Source organism: Motacilla alba, chromosome 14, assembly GCF_015832195.1.
Source record: "Motacilla alba alba isolate MOTALB_02 chromosome 14, Motacilla_alba_V1.0_pri, whole genome shotgun sequence".
Classification (NCBI taxonomy): domain Eukaryota; kingdom Metazoa; phylum Chordata; class Aves; order Passeriformes; family Motacillidae; genus Motacilla; species Motacilla alba.
Window position 1 is genome coordinate 3767351 of NC_052029.1, and position 13363 is coordinate 3780713.

At 40.4% G+C, this 13363-nt stretch overlaps 1 protein-coding gene across 23 annotated transcripts in view; it reads left to right on the top strand.

The window, feature by feature from the left end:
* Positions 1 to 13363, top strand: part of RBFOX1 (RNA binding fox-1 homolog 1) — a 1167310-nt gene that overhangs the window by 457378 nt on the left and 696569 nt on the right. The window contains exon 1 of one of the 23 annotated variants that reach the window (XM_038151500.1): positions 6490 to 6584. The exons of the other annotated variants lie outside the window; for them this stretch is intronic. The gene's annotated coding sequence lies outside the window, so the exon portion shown is untranslated. Of the gene's footprint in view, positions 1 to 6489; positions 6585 to 13363 lie in introns of those variants that run through there. 23 annotated transcript variants of the gene reach the window in all.

The window sequence follows — 13363 nt, forward strand, 5'->3', positions numbered from 1 at the left end:
ATCCCAATTGCAAAGTTTCAGAGAAGCTGGAACAGCCAGGGGATAAATAATATTTGGCTTTATTCTGAAATAAAGGCAAACAATGAGTAACATTTTTACTCATTTATTTGTTCTGTTAGCTGTGGGCTGTAGCATTTGAAACGTGCTCTGGCAGTATAGTTTTAGTTATTTTAAGGGCAGGACTAAAATGAAAGAATACGTGCAGAAATGTGAGCACAATTTGAGTCTTTGCTGTAGCTCTTAGGTATAAAGGTCCGGTGTTTTATTTGTTCCAAAAAGGTGTAATTATTTCAGAACTGAATAGTAAGGAGGATCTAGGAGTATTTATAGTAGGTAGAGCTACAGAAACCCCTAGAAATAGTCTTCAGTGGTTTATGCTTTTATAAATATGGGATGAGAAAATTTCATGTTCTCTACTTTAGAGACACAAAACAGTTGTGTTTAATGAGGAAAAACAAAGTTTGTATGAAATAATTGAAACAAAGGAGAGCATGAGGTAGGGAAAATACTGCAAACAGCATAAATGCAGGACTTTCTTTTTAAGGAGTGTGATTTTCTTAGACTACCATTATAGAATCAGACATGTACTTTAAAAAGCATGCAAGTCTCAAAGCTATTTCTTTTTGAAATGAGATGTTGAATTACAAAAAAAAAAAAAAAAAAAAAAAAAAAAAAGCTTTATTTTCTTCATAGAAGTAGATGGAAGTCCCTTTATTTCATTTATATTCGATTCTCATTATCCTGGGACACAGAGTAAGGGCTGAGTGAAAAGGAGTAGGAGAAAGAATAAAGACAGAATTTTTCATTGTCCAAAAAGTGGTTTTTTCCCCTATCCATAGGAACTAAGAAAGCCCTTGTGCTTAGAGGAATGAATAATGATTTATCAGTCTTGAAACATCTGGAACTGAGTAAGTTCATGGAAAGGTTGTCTGTTGGGTTCAGTTTGCTTAATGGAAAGATGTATAAAGGAATGATATCAATCTCTGTTTTTTTTTTCCTGTAGCTGTTTGAGGTTAGCTATTTAAAGGAATTGTATGAAGTTTTAAAAAGGCAAAGTATATAAAGTGTTATTAACATGTATTACTCATTATTATGCCTTACATTAAGTGTCTCCCTACTAATTGCTGTCCTATTAACTTTTTTTTAATGCCTTCCTGCTGCCCCTTCAACCTCTTCCTTTGTTTTGTCACTTTACTGCTGAAAGCACCAGATTCAAAATTATGCGTGCCAGGGCTGTAAATGTTTATCAACTCTAGGCATTCCCCACAGAGCAGTTCCCATTCCCCAGTCTCTTCTGTGTTTGTTTCGTTTGTGGGGTTTTTGGTTTTGGGGGTTTTTTGGGGGGTTTTTTTTTGGTTTTTGTTTGTTTGGTTTTGGTTTGGTTTTTGGGGGTTTTTTTGTGGTTTTTTGTTTGTTTGTTTGTTTGGGTTTTTTTTAGTTTTTTGGTTTTTTTCTTTTTTGTTTGGTTGGGTTTTTTGTGGGTTTTTTGTTTGTTTTTGTTTTGTTTTTGGCGTTTATGTTTGTTCGGTTTTTGGGGGGTTTTTTTGGTTGTTTTTTGGTTTCATGTTTTTTTCCACAGACTCTTTATTTCTTCTGTTTTGTGCACTGTGAGCATGATATGAGAGGCTCCCAGCTCCACGTCCATGGATGAGGTGCCACAGGTGCCAGAGCCACCCCTGAGCCCTCTGAGAGAGGGGTGAGCAGAGCTTTTTTCCTTTCCCGCGACTTAAATGCCTCTCAACAGTATCCAGTATAATCTATATTCTACAATTAAAATTCTCCAGGTGCTGAGGGTAGACTAAAAGAGCTGCAAGGTCTTTCCTCAAGCCCTTTAGTGCAGGGTGGAATAATCGTGGTCAGCTTGCAGTCAGCAGGGAGCTCCCCAGACTGGCAGCTGACAGGGAGGGGTTACAGCTGAGCATCCCCAGCTCCCCAGAGCTCTGGGGTGAATCCCATCAGGCCCTGTGGACTGGTGAAAGTGTTTGTTTACTTCCTTTAATAGAAATTTCCCTCAAGGTGTTTTGTGTGAGGAGAATTGTCCTGGTTCATGGTGTGATAAACAAACAGAGCTCAGGAGGTGCCTGGGTGCCAGAGAGCAGAGTGTTCACCTCCAGGATGGCTTTTCATTTGCCTCCTGTGCTGGTGACATGACAGTTTTAATCTCATTTGAAGTCAAATGTGAGTTCTAACTGCAGTTCAAGTAATGGGAGAGTAACCCCAGATTTTCTGTGCCTGTTGAGATCTGCTTTGTGCAGGTTTTTGCAGTTCCATTTCAGTTTTTGCTGGTTCCAAAAGGCTTTGATCCAGTCTGAATGTGGCAGGCGCAGCCATGGCTCTGTCACGGGGCTCTAGGATAATACACAAAGGCTTTTTTGGGGTTTTGGTTGTTCTGGCTGAGGCTCTTGGAGGTCTTTGGCAGAGATGACCACTCTGATACCCAAGTCCTCAGCACGGTGCATTTCCATTACTGGATTCACAAATCCATATTCCCTGCCAGTCAAAATGAACAAGAATTCATTCAAAATGAACAAGAAAAGAAGCACCAAGGTGATATCAGGATACATTGTTCAGCTATCCACAGATCTGTTTCCACATGGAAAACCAGGGGAATCACGAGCAGAGATGACACAGCTGTGGCAGTACTGGATTTTTGATCAGTGTTTGAAGTGTTTCCAGATGAAGTGAGGAAGTCCAGGCAGTGCCTTATCCATGGCTGTGATTATCAGCAGGTAACAAACCCCAGTGGAGGGCGTTAATGATCATTATCATCTGCTACAGGGCAGGCACGGGATGTGTGATAAATCAAAACAGTGTTTGTGTATGAGCAGAAAGAGAGAAAAGCCTGTTCTTGCAGGGTACCCCAATGATCCCTGGGCAGGGTGCTCAGCTTTGAGGCTCACAGGCTCCCCAGGGCTAAGAAAGAATTATCTCCATGTGTTTTCCTTTAGCAAACCACTGCTATGATATTGAATATTTCCCAAAGAGAAGGACCAAAGCCTGAACAATTGATGGCAACCTTTTCATGTGTCAGCAATCACTTCAGAACAGGTAAAACTGTATTGCACCAGGCTTGTAAAGAGTACAAGCATGGCTTTGGGAGACTGGCACAAACACTTCTGAAAGCCTTGGCTGGTTCCAATACAGCACTTCAAGCTTTTCTTTTGCCTAAGATAGGAAAAAAGTATGTTTTGAAACACAATTTTTCATGGTCTGTACTATGACATTTTTTCTGACTTTAGTCACTTGAAAACTTAAAAAAACCCCCAGAGAACACAAATTTGCAGTCTTGTTGTGGTCTCAGTTGAGAAGTTAAACATTATTTCAGGTAAATTCCTCCCCTGTCTGGGAGCTAGTCTCTCTGGTCAGAGTGGAGATATTTCACTGTGTCAGTGGGCATTAGTTTTATGGATGAAAGGAGGTTTGGTGTTGAGAATTACAGAGACTTTGTTGAAAACAAATGTTCCACGGCTGACTAATGAGGGGAAAAAAGTGGGAATGGAAGAATATTCCAATATAAATTCATGATGCAAAGTGAAATTTAGTGATCTGGGTACTTGTGGCTAAAGCAGGGAGATTTCTTCTGCCTGGGATATTTATGGAGTGCCACTGGACTGCATTTATTTTGCAGAGCCTTGGACATGGCACCTGGCATCATGGATTGCCTGACATAAGCAAACCACTCAGGCTAGCATGCAATTATAACAGAAAGTGATGATAGGAAAAGTTTGTGGATTTCCAAAGGGGTCTAACAAAGATGTTACATGTGCTGTGATGAACCTGGCTCCTTTCTATGGAGCACAATGAACTCACATTTCAAGAGTTTCAATTTTTTTTTTTAAATAAAGCGCTTTAAAATCTCTATAATAGGAAAAGACTTCAAAGAGGAAAGATTAAAAAAGAAAAGTAAATAAAAAGGAAATAATATAATTAAGGTTTGACCCTGTAAATTGCTAACCTTCAAAGCTAATGCTGGAGAAGCACAATATTATTAGCAATAAAAAGAATTTGCTTTGCCCTTTTAAAATTACCATAAACCGATTGACTGAAATGGAATGATGTTAATATTTAAGAAGTAGGACACTAGATTCTATTATCTCAGAAACTCTGTCACCTGGTACACTCTGTAGTCCTGTTATCTAATTATTGTCCTTAAATTGCATTAGTGTGCCAGCAATTTGTCTGCTGTTGGAAAAGTAATTGACATTTGAGTTACTGCTTCATATTTGGGAGACTCACTAGGTGGTTCCAAAGAGCCCTCTTCTGTCAAAGCAGATTAGCTTAATTTTACCTAAAAGAAAAGGGAAAGTCTGCATTTTTGAGTATGCCATTTACACAGTGCTCTTGTAATTTGGTATTAAAATTCAGGTTATGTATCACAGCTGATTGCCAAGAAAGAAGAGGGTGGGGAGGGGGAAGTGGCAAATTAATAAATGACTTTTTTTTTTTTTTTTGCCTTCAAATTCGCTTTATTGCAGTCTGGTCCTTCAGGGAGGAGTCTGCTGGTGGGAAGGGGCAAAGCAAATGCTCAGTGTGTCCAGGGAATATTTGATCCTTGGACTATGATCTCCAGGGCTTTGATCACTGCATGGGCACAGCCCTGGGCACCCACAGCCCCTTTGCCATGCCACTGGGAGGGGAGGAGATGCTCCACCTCACTTGCAGAATCCTGACCTTCTGGAGGAATTTCAGTTTCCTCTTAGTGCTCGGAGGAAGAACACTTCCAAAGTCGTTTTTATAGAATTTTTTTGATGAAAATTTAAAGGATAGTTGTAATTCCATGCCGCCTGGGAAGGGCAGGAGCAGCCTCTATCCCACCTTGCATGAATGTGAGTGCCCACGAAGGTTTGGTTTCATGACTCTGCAATGCAAAGCTTGAAACTTTCCAGACAAATGTAATTTGGGATCTAAAGCTGATTAGAGATGCATGATTACAAAATGTGCATAATGGTTTATGTGACAACTGGAATTAAATTTAAAATGTATTTGAAATTAACATGAGGAATGTAGCTGTCTGGTAGTGGTGATAATTTTGCTAATATAATTTGTTTAGAGATTTTCACTTCATGTTTAAAAACAAGACAATCTTAAATCTCTTAAAAAACGTTTATTTTTTTTCTGCAGGGCTGTTGCATAAACCAAAGTGCATTGCCTGAACTTATGAGATTGTGTCAGTGCAATCCAAGTGAAGCATTTAGGAATGTTGGCTCAAACGGGAAACCTCACCTGAATTTCTCTTGACAATAACTCTAAAAAAAGATCTAAAGCACTGGTTACACATCTCTAGAGTTCTCTCTCGATACGTCTCTAAAATACTTCATTTTCCACTGACAGGAATCAGGATTGTCTCTCTGCTCTTGATGGTTTACATAAATAATTGTGCTTTTTCAGTCATTATTATGAACTTGTTAAGGCCTTTTGCAGACCATGTAAATTGGTGGACTGTTTCACAGAAAACTCTTTATCTCTTTCATCTCAAAAACCACCAAAAATTAGAAAAAAGAGTAGAAAAATGTAAGCTTGATTAAATCATCAAAGTATCAAAAGGCTGATGCAATCCTTTGTGTTAGTTTAATTCTTCATTTAAAAAAGTAGGTCTCAAATCCAAGCATTTTGCCCAAAAAGTATTTGAAAAGAAAGGAAGCTTTGGAAAAAAAAAAAAAAAATACTCGAGTTGATTCTGCAGGCAAAGTGGTGAGGGAACAAAAGTTTGTGGAGTGAGAAAGGCAACATCATTGCAAAGAAATCCTGAAAGTGAAGTGTTCCAGAAGAACAGCTGATGCCTGTGCGCTGTGCTCCATGTGAATTGTGTGCTGCTGCAATTGCAGTGTCTGCAGAGCACAGCCTGCCCATTTCTGGGCTGTTTTTTCTTTATCTGAAATGACCCTGGTGTATTACTGCCCAGAAAATTAACAGGGTATTGATAATGATTGGCATTTCTGTGTTTTAATAAATTCAGTGCTGTCATAATTTGAGGAAGAACGAGGGCACTCTCCACCTGATCAGAGAGAAGCTGGCTCTGTTCTCCAGGCTCTGAGGATTGTACCTGGGGGGGGACAGGTGAGGTGACACCTGGGGTGACACTGGCAGAGCACTCTGAGCCCCCCTGAGCCAAATGTGAGCATTATTTCAGTTTAAAATTCTAATAGTGCCAGTAATGAGGCAACTTTACTATTAAAGCAGGGAAGGAAAAATAACCTTTTCTCCCTGAAGAAGGATGTGCTGGAAAGGTCAGAGCTGCTCGTGGAGGCAGCGAGGGGCCTGGTGGCAATAATGGCAATGCAAAGTTCTTGAAATGCACTGAAAGTGGAAGTTTTCAGCAGGACAAAGGACACTGCAGAAGGAACTGTAATTTCCTAGATTTAGGATTCTTGCTTATAATGCTGTTAGTTAGGTAAGGCCAGGCTTCTAAAGAGCTCAGAATTTCATATTCTCAACCTACACAGCAGCTGCTAGATGTTGAAAATAGCTCAGCTCCTCACAGTTCCTGCTCTGCGAGGCACCGAGCTCCCAGCAAAGTCTGGCTCTCCTTTGGGTGCCAAAATGAGAGCTGAACTCTCATGAAAACCTGACTCTCATGAAAATCTGTGAGTACACTGATTTCTTGGGGAAAAAGGAATGAAATAAAAATCAATCAACTGCATATGAAAATTAGTTACAGCAGTATATTTATTTCATAGTAATTAACTTCTTGGCATGATTGTGGTAGTACTCTGATATCCATAAGTCTTTGAGTAGTTGGTAAAGGTACATATACTAAAAATAAAAGGTGACCTGTCTAATTATTTCTAAATATCTCTCATTAATGTCCTTCTTTACATGCTCTGGTGCCATTTTTATTTTTTTTTTAAGGCACACAGAGCGATGATCATAAGGGCTTTTCGTCTAAAGTTTAATTCAGACAGGGACAACTGCATGTGGAATGTATATTTAATGCAAATATGATGCCAACAATAGATGCAAACAATTCTAGTTTAGAGAAATAGTTCTTGAAAGTCTGTTGTCTCCCTTGCCTTCTAAATGGAAAAAATTTAATTTCAGTAGATGAGAAGAGGGAAATTTGTTCTAACATTGCCTAGAGGGAAACTGAAAGAAAGGGAACTGCTAGAAAAACCTCTTGTCTTCACAATGTTAACATAATTCAAATATAAAATGTTACACCACTGTTTTTTCTGGAGTGAAGCTGGTTTCTGGTAAGGTGGGGATTCAAATCTATGTTTAACAACATGGATAACTGGGTAACACTAGAAAGGGAAAGCAGTTGTTGGATCTAGAGAGATCTCTAAACTGTGCTTCTCACATATGTAAGTGCTGCCTTACAATATGGATTGAACTTTTCCTTCTTTCCAATCGTAGTCTCTGCAGCATTTTTGTAAACTTTTCTGTGGCCTCATTCCCTTAGAGATAATGGTTTCCAGTGACCTGTGTGGTACAAAGAGAGAAAATAAGACTTGCCATGAATGTTAGATTTCACAATTCCCAGTCTGTGTGATTCTGTTGTTTGTCTGACAACCACCAACACATATTTCATCACGGAATAAATGCTGCTATATCCTGCAGGATATATGCAATAAATGTATCTGTGCAAACATCCTGGCACATCTATCTGTGGGTGCTGTAGAGGGACCTACACATCACTTATTGAAGGTACGAAACACCTCCTGCAAGGAGGAGAAAGCTCTGTACCCAGGCAGCAACAGAGACAGCAGGAGCACCAATGTGCTCCCAAACAACATTCATAAAGGCTGAGAACAAGTTCACTACCCACGAGAAAACGAGTATTTTTCTTTTTTTTCCCCTTTGGTAGCATCTCAATTCAAGCAGAAATCCCAGGAAATCCAGTTATGCAGCAGATATAAAAGCCAGTGCATTAATTGAATGCCAGCTTGTCAGTCGAGCTGCGCTGTGCTGTTTTTAGCATTAGCTCCATTAATGGAAATCTTATGTCGCTGTTCTGTGTGTTGGGCTCGGCAGCAGGCAAAGAGAGAATGCAGTCCAACATGACTTCTTTCTCCTCTTCTGAAACCATCTTTGGGTGTGTTGGGCTTTTGGCTGTGTTTCCCTCCCTGTGAATCTATAGGCATTGTTGAAGGCAGAGCTGTGGTTTCCCGGCACTTTCCCAGGAGTCAGCCTTGAATTAACTTGGCGCTCTTGGTGCCTTTTTGGGCTACCTAAAAACCAGAGGCCAGACGAAACTAAGGGAATAAAAAGCAGTTCTATTTATTGAAGGGCCTGCAGGTACATTTCTGTGGAGGGATAGAATGTAAGAGAATAGTGCAGAAGGCAATCTCGCTCCTGAGGAGCTGCAGCTGTACTGATCACCAAACATTAGGAACAGGCCTGCCCGGAACAGGCCACAGCTGTGTCCAGTGAGGATGAGTGCTAAAAAAGAGTGGGTTAGCTGCTTGAGAAGGAGCTGGAGTTTGTTGTCTGTGCTGTGAAGAAGGAGTCAGTGCTCTGAGGAGCTGCCCATGAGAAATCACCAAGAAGGTATGGAACTTTTGCAATAAGATGACAACACGTTTAGGGCAGATGAAGCTCCCCAGGGACTGCACCCAAAAAATGGATGATGGGTCATGTGTTTTCATATTTTTTATAAGCTTGGTCAATTTGCATATTGGAGGTTAATCTTCCAATTACAGCTTCAGGTAATGAAGTCATTTACCCCAAGTTTGCTCCCCCAGCTCACTTTTGTTTCCATCCCTCAGGCCTGAGGCAGTGAGGAGTCCTTGACTCCCAGGCCTGCAGAGGAATTGTTGTGTCTGCCCAAAATGGGGAAGCAGCAGCTGACACTGTACATGGAGTTTAGAGTTACTCACTAAAAACTGCAGGATGACAAATACATGGAAAACAGAAAAGTTGAAATCCTAATGCATCACTCTGAAAGGAAGGATCCCGTTGTCGTGGTGCAGAACCATGTTTGCTCCCCAGGCTTCTCTCCTTTGGTCCCACAAACAAACCAAAATGGTTACTTAACAATGTGTTTTTCTTTTCATCATTTTTATAATTAGAATATTTTTCTCACTGTGTTTGGGGAAAAAATACAGTATTTTCATCCATTTTTCTTTTATTTTTAATTTCAAATTCCATTCCTAACCCCACGAGCAGCTCCTGGCAGGGTGGCACCCCCAGGCCAGGGCAATCGGCAGCTCTGGGCTCTGAGCCCCTCTGCTCTGCAGCACCAAAGCTCCTCCAAACCCTGCTGGGAGAATCAAGACAAGGAACAGGAGAGCCTGGAACATCCTCTGCCTCTGCCTGAGCTCTGCTGAGCTGAGCCCAAGGCTGACCTTAACATCTTGTCTAGTTGAAGCTACAGAGCAAATTTCCCGTGACATTAACTACAGAGGAATTTAGAAAATATGTAACTTCCTTTCTTTTTTATTCCCCAACTATTTTTAAAAGCAGTAGTGGCATCTTTTTTGCCTTTTACACGGACTTACTCATGCAAAATGAATATTTTTTAGGATAAGTGCCAGAAGGCAAAAATTGTTATCTTTGAATTGAGCTGTTTTAAAGAAAGTCACCTTGAAAATGTATTTATTTATGAAACTTCTATGTCTGTAGGCTTGCGTGAGTGGACATCTAAATGTAGCACAGAGCTGCTAACACAGAACTGCTGTTGCTGAGCAGCACCTATAAAACTATAGGCAGTTCTATTCAACTGAATTGACAGTCAAAAAAATGTGAAATCCATGGTCTGCCAGAATTAAAATCTACCAATAATATGTCAAATCTGGATTTTTAGGACAAGCAGCATAGCTTAACTTGAAAACTAAAATCAGAAACACCTAATTTTTATGGAATAAATATGCAGACTATGAAATGTCTGAAGTGTGGCTGCAGTGTGAGCACAGTGGTGGTTTCTGAGTGCTCAGAGATCCTGCTGAGTCTCTGGAGGGTTTAATGGTTGAAATGGGGGAATGTTTTTTTCTTCTGAGACATCAGGATGCAAGCTTCTGATGCTGTTCAGGCTTACCCAAAATCATCATTTTTAGGTCTCTGAAGAAAAAGTTGAAAGACAGCAGGATGAAAATCATAAGTAATTATTTCAAAAATGTTTTAATTTTTCTGGTAAGTGCTAAGGGATCCTTGGTAAATGTGTTTTCCTCCTTATCCTGTTTCTGTTTCTCATGCAATTTTTGAAAGGATTTGCATTTTAGCTATATTGGCTTTACATAATTGATCCATCCAAGAGCTGAATTGTCTATGGGTCAAACATGAGTTCAAGTGTAATTTATTTTTTTTTTTAACATGACATTTTTCTAGGACTATTCCTGCCTTGCACTTAGCCAACAGAAGCATCTGTGGTGCAAGATCCTTGTCACTGTGCTGTGCCCTGGAGTTCCACTGATGTTTGCTTCCAGGAAATGGGGCAGTGTGTCATGTGGTGTGGTGACAGAGAGAGAATCAGGAGAAGAGAAAACTGAGAATTTTGGAATGTAGGCAGGAAAAAAAATATCAGGATCTTCAGCATTTCCATGTGTAGGCTGTCAATCCTGATGCCTTTGGGGAAAATGTTTGTTCCCTGCTCTCCCCCTGTTGCCATAATAAATTAATTCTGGTTTTGGGAGTTAAGGAGGCTCCTCTCAGAGCTATGGTCATGCCCACGGAATAACAAAAACTGTGATAAGCACAAAAGAAAAAAAAAAAAGAAAAAAAAAAGAAAATCCTTGCCTTGGTTAAAAAGGACAGGATTGTCTGGGGCTGGCAGTGGGAGGGAAGCAAGAAGCACACATCCTTTCTGATTAGTTCTGTACTCTCAAGGGTAGAAATCATAAAGACTTTTCAGTTTTAGACCTGACATGAGGGGTTTTTTTTAATGAACCTTCCAGTGGCAGTTTCCCTGCCTTGCAGCCTCAGCCCTTTGCTCTCTGAGTCTCTGTTCCTTTGCCAGCACTGCTCCTGGGCTCATCCACTCACTGATTTTTGGGCAGGTTGGGCTAGATACCAATGCATGTCCTGGTGATTTCTCCCAGTGATTGTTTGATTCAGGCTGCTGGGTGTTCTGTTTGACTTGGCATTTTAAGGTAAACTAGCAGAGAAGCTTCTGCAGGGCTCAAGGGGAGCATAATCCTTGGGTTTGCTTCTCTTGGGGGGTTCATCTGTGTTTGCATTTCATGGGGCTTCTCCAGCTGGGCACTGCTGGGCACTTCACAGCCTTTAGTGAGCTGAGCCTCCCAACCTTGGTGCCAGGGAGGGAGGAGCTGCTGCTCCTGCTGTGCACGGAATAAAAGCACACAGACACCCAGGGATGTGCCCGAGGTTTCTTCACAGTGTGCTAATGAGTGTCCCACACCAAACTGCTGGACCTAATCTAGGGGTTTTGCTTGAAGTGATACTCACTTGTGAATTCTCTTTCAAAACACTGTTCAAACTCTTCCAGGTTCAGGTTTCAGGAAAAGGCTCTGAACAATCTAAGTTCCCTTCCTACCCTGAAGTGCTCCCAGGCCAGGAGTGGGAAATGGGAAGGGCACAGCAGCTCTGGGAAGTTGATTCCTGCCTGAAGTCATACACAGCAAAAGGATGAAGCATTAACCATTTCTCAAAATAATTTCCTTAGTATAATTTTTTTTCCTGGATATTTCCCCACTCCTTGTTTGTCTGATAGTTCAAAGGGGACTTTTCATTTTTCCTGTATTTCAGAAGCTCTGTTTTAGTGACATGTTTAATGGGAATGGCTTATTTGGAAGTTCATTTGAATTATGGCTTAATAGGATAAAGAGCATGTTTAACAATTTATAAGTATTAAAATTGGAACTGTGCATTTGGCCTGCCTGCTGTGCTGGGGAGGGGATGCACACACAGATTTTTGTGACTAGTGCTAAAATGCTGGAGGATGCTTTTATATTCCTGTGGATTCTCTGAGGTTTGTAAACAAAATCCATATGATAGAAACATTGTTGGTTTTGCAATAAGCTTCCAAGTTCTGGGTTTTTTTCCTTTTCATTTATTGCTCAGTCATGATTATCAAACCAACAAGAACATGTTTCCCCATAGTTGTATAAAATAACCATATATGTCATGTAGTTGTTTAATGACAGATACTTTAAAGAATTATTTTTTTCAAGAAGGAAAGTAATTTTTAGGTCTTTAGAGTCTGAAAAAGAGAAACTTGGATTTTTTTTTTAGAAAAGCAGGAAGCTGAGAAGAGGGCTAATGGCAGAAAATAGCTGTCTTTCTATGTGTGCTGGGTTAAGAAATGGAGAAGTTCTGAACTCCAGAGATTGCTGAGATGTGGCAGTAGGAGCAGTAGGTATTCATGCTTGGTACCTGGTAGGGTCTGAGAAGAAATGTGATGTAGCCAAAGTTCATTGTTAAAAGTGCTGGGATAAGATTTTAAATCCAAAGCTTTGTATGGGAGCTTTCTCTGAAAATGTTCTGATTCATGCAGCAGGAATAAGAAAGTTTCTAGTCTAGTTAAATGCTTGAGAAGGTGGCAGAAGACTTCAAATATAGATTTTACTGAAACAAAAATAAACTATTTTTATTACAATTCTGTCTTTTTATATTCAAACAAGAATCCAGGCCTTGATTGCTTCATCAATTTGACTCAGAGAGATTGTAGTCCCCTAATTGTGCCAGGGCTCCAATGGCTCTGTTCATTCCCAAAGAATTTCAAAGGGAAATTGTAGATGGTGGTCAAATATAATATGTGGAAATCATCTTTGGGTAAGAAATGGATAAAAGAAGCAGCTAAGTACTGAATATGGAAATGAAGTCCATCTCTGATCACTAGGGAAAGGCTCCAGCCTGTAACTGTGGAATTCAAAGCTTAAGCAAAAGAAGGCAGAGCTGCAATATGTTCTGAAGTGAGTGCTGAAATTCAAAGCTTACATAGTGAGAAAGCAACTCCCCCTCCCAAAAACGTTGAGAAAATCTCATTCTGTTCACACTAGATTGAGACTGGAAATAATGCAGTTCATCTCATCAGTGCCATTTTGTTACCTTCAGCCCTGTGTTCCATATCCCAGGCTAATAAAGCTGTTCTTTTGTATTCTTTTTTTCATTAAAGAATTTACTGAGGACCAAAGTGGTCATTTCACATGGACAGCAGAATAATTTCAAACACTAAGAAGAAAAATTGCCCACAATTTTTTGCTCATTTCTTCAGGAACGGGAAGTGCCGTGTGGATTGTTTCCAGCTCTGCCCGAGGGGGGGCTGGGATACACCATGGAGGCACTTGCTGGATTTGAAAGGCTTATTTGTGGAATTACAGCTGAGATATGAAAAATGGCTCAGTGAAGAACTGGTGCCTATTGCAGGGTTATAAAAGAAACTCCTTGTTTCCTTTGAGCGATGGCTGAAACACGAGTGGAGTGTGCAGCCTGCTGCTCTCAGGTGCTGGCTCCCAGGGATTGCAGGAGC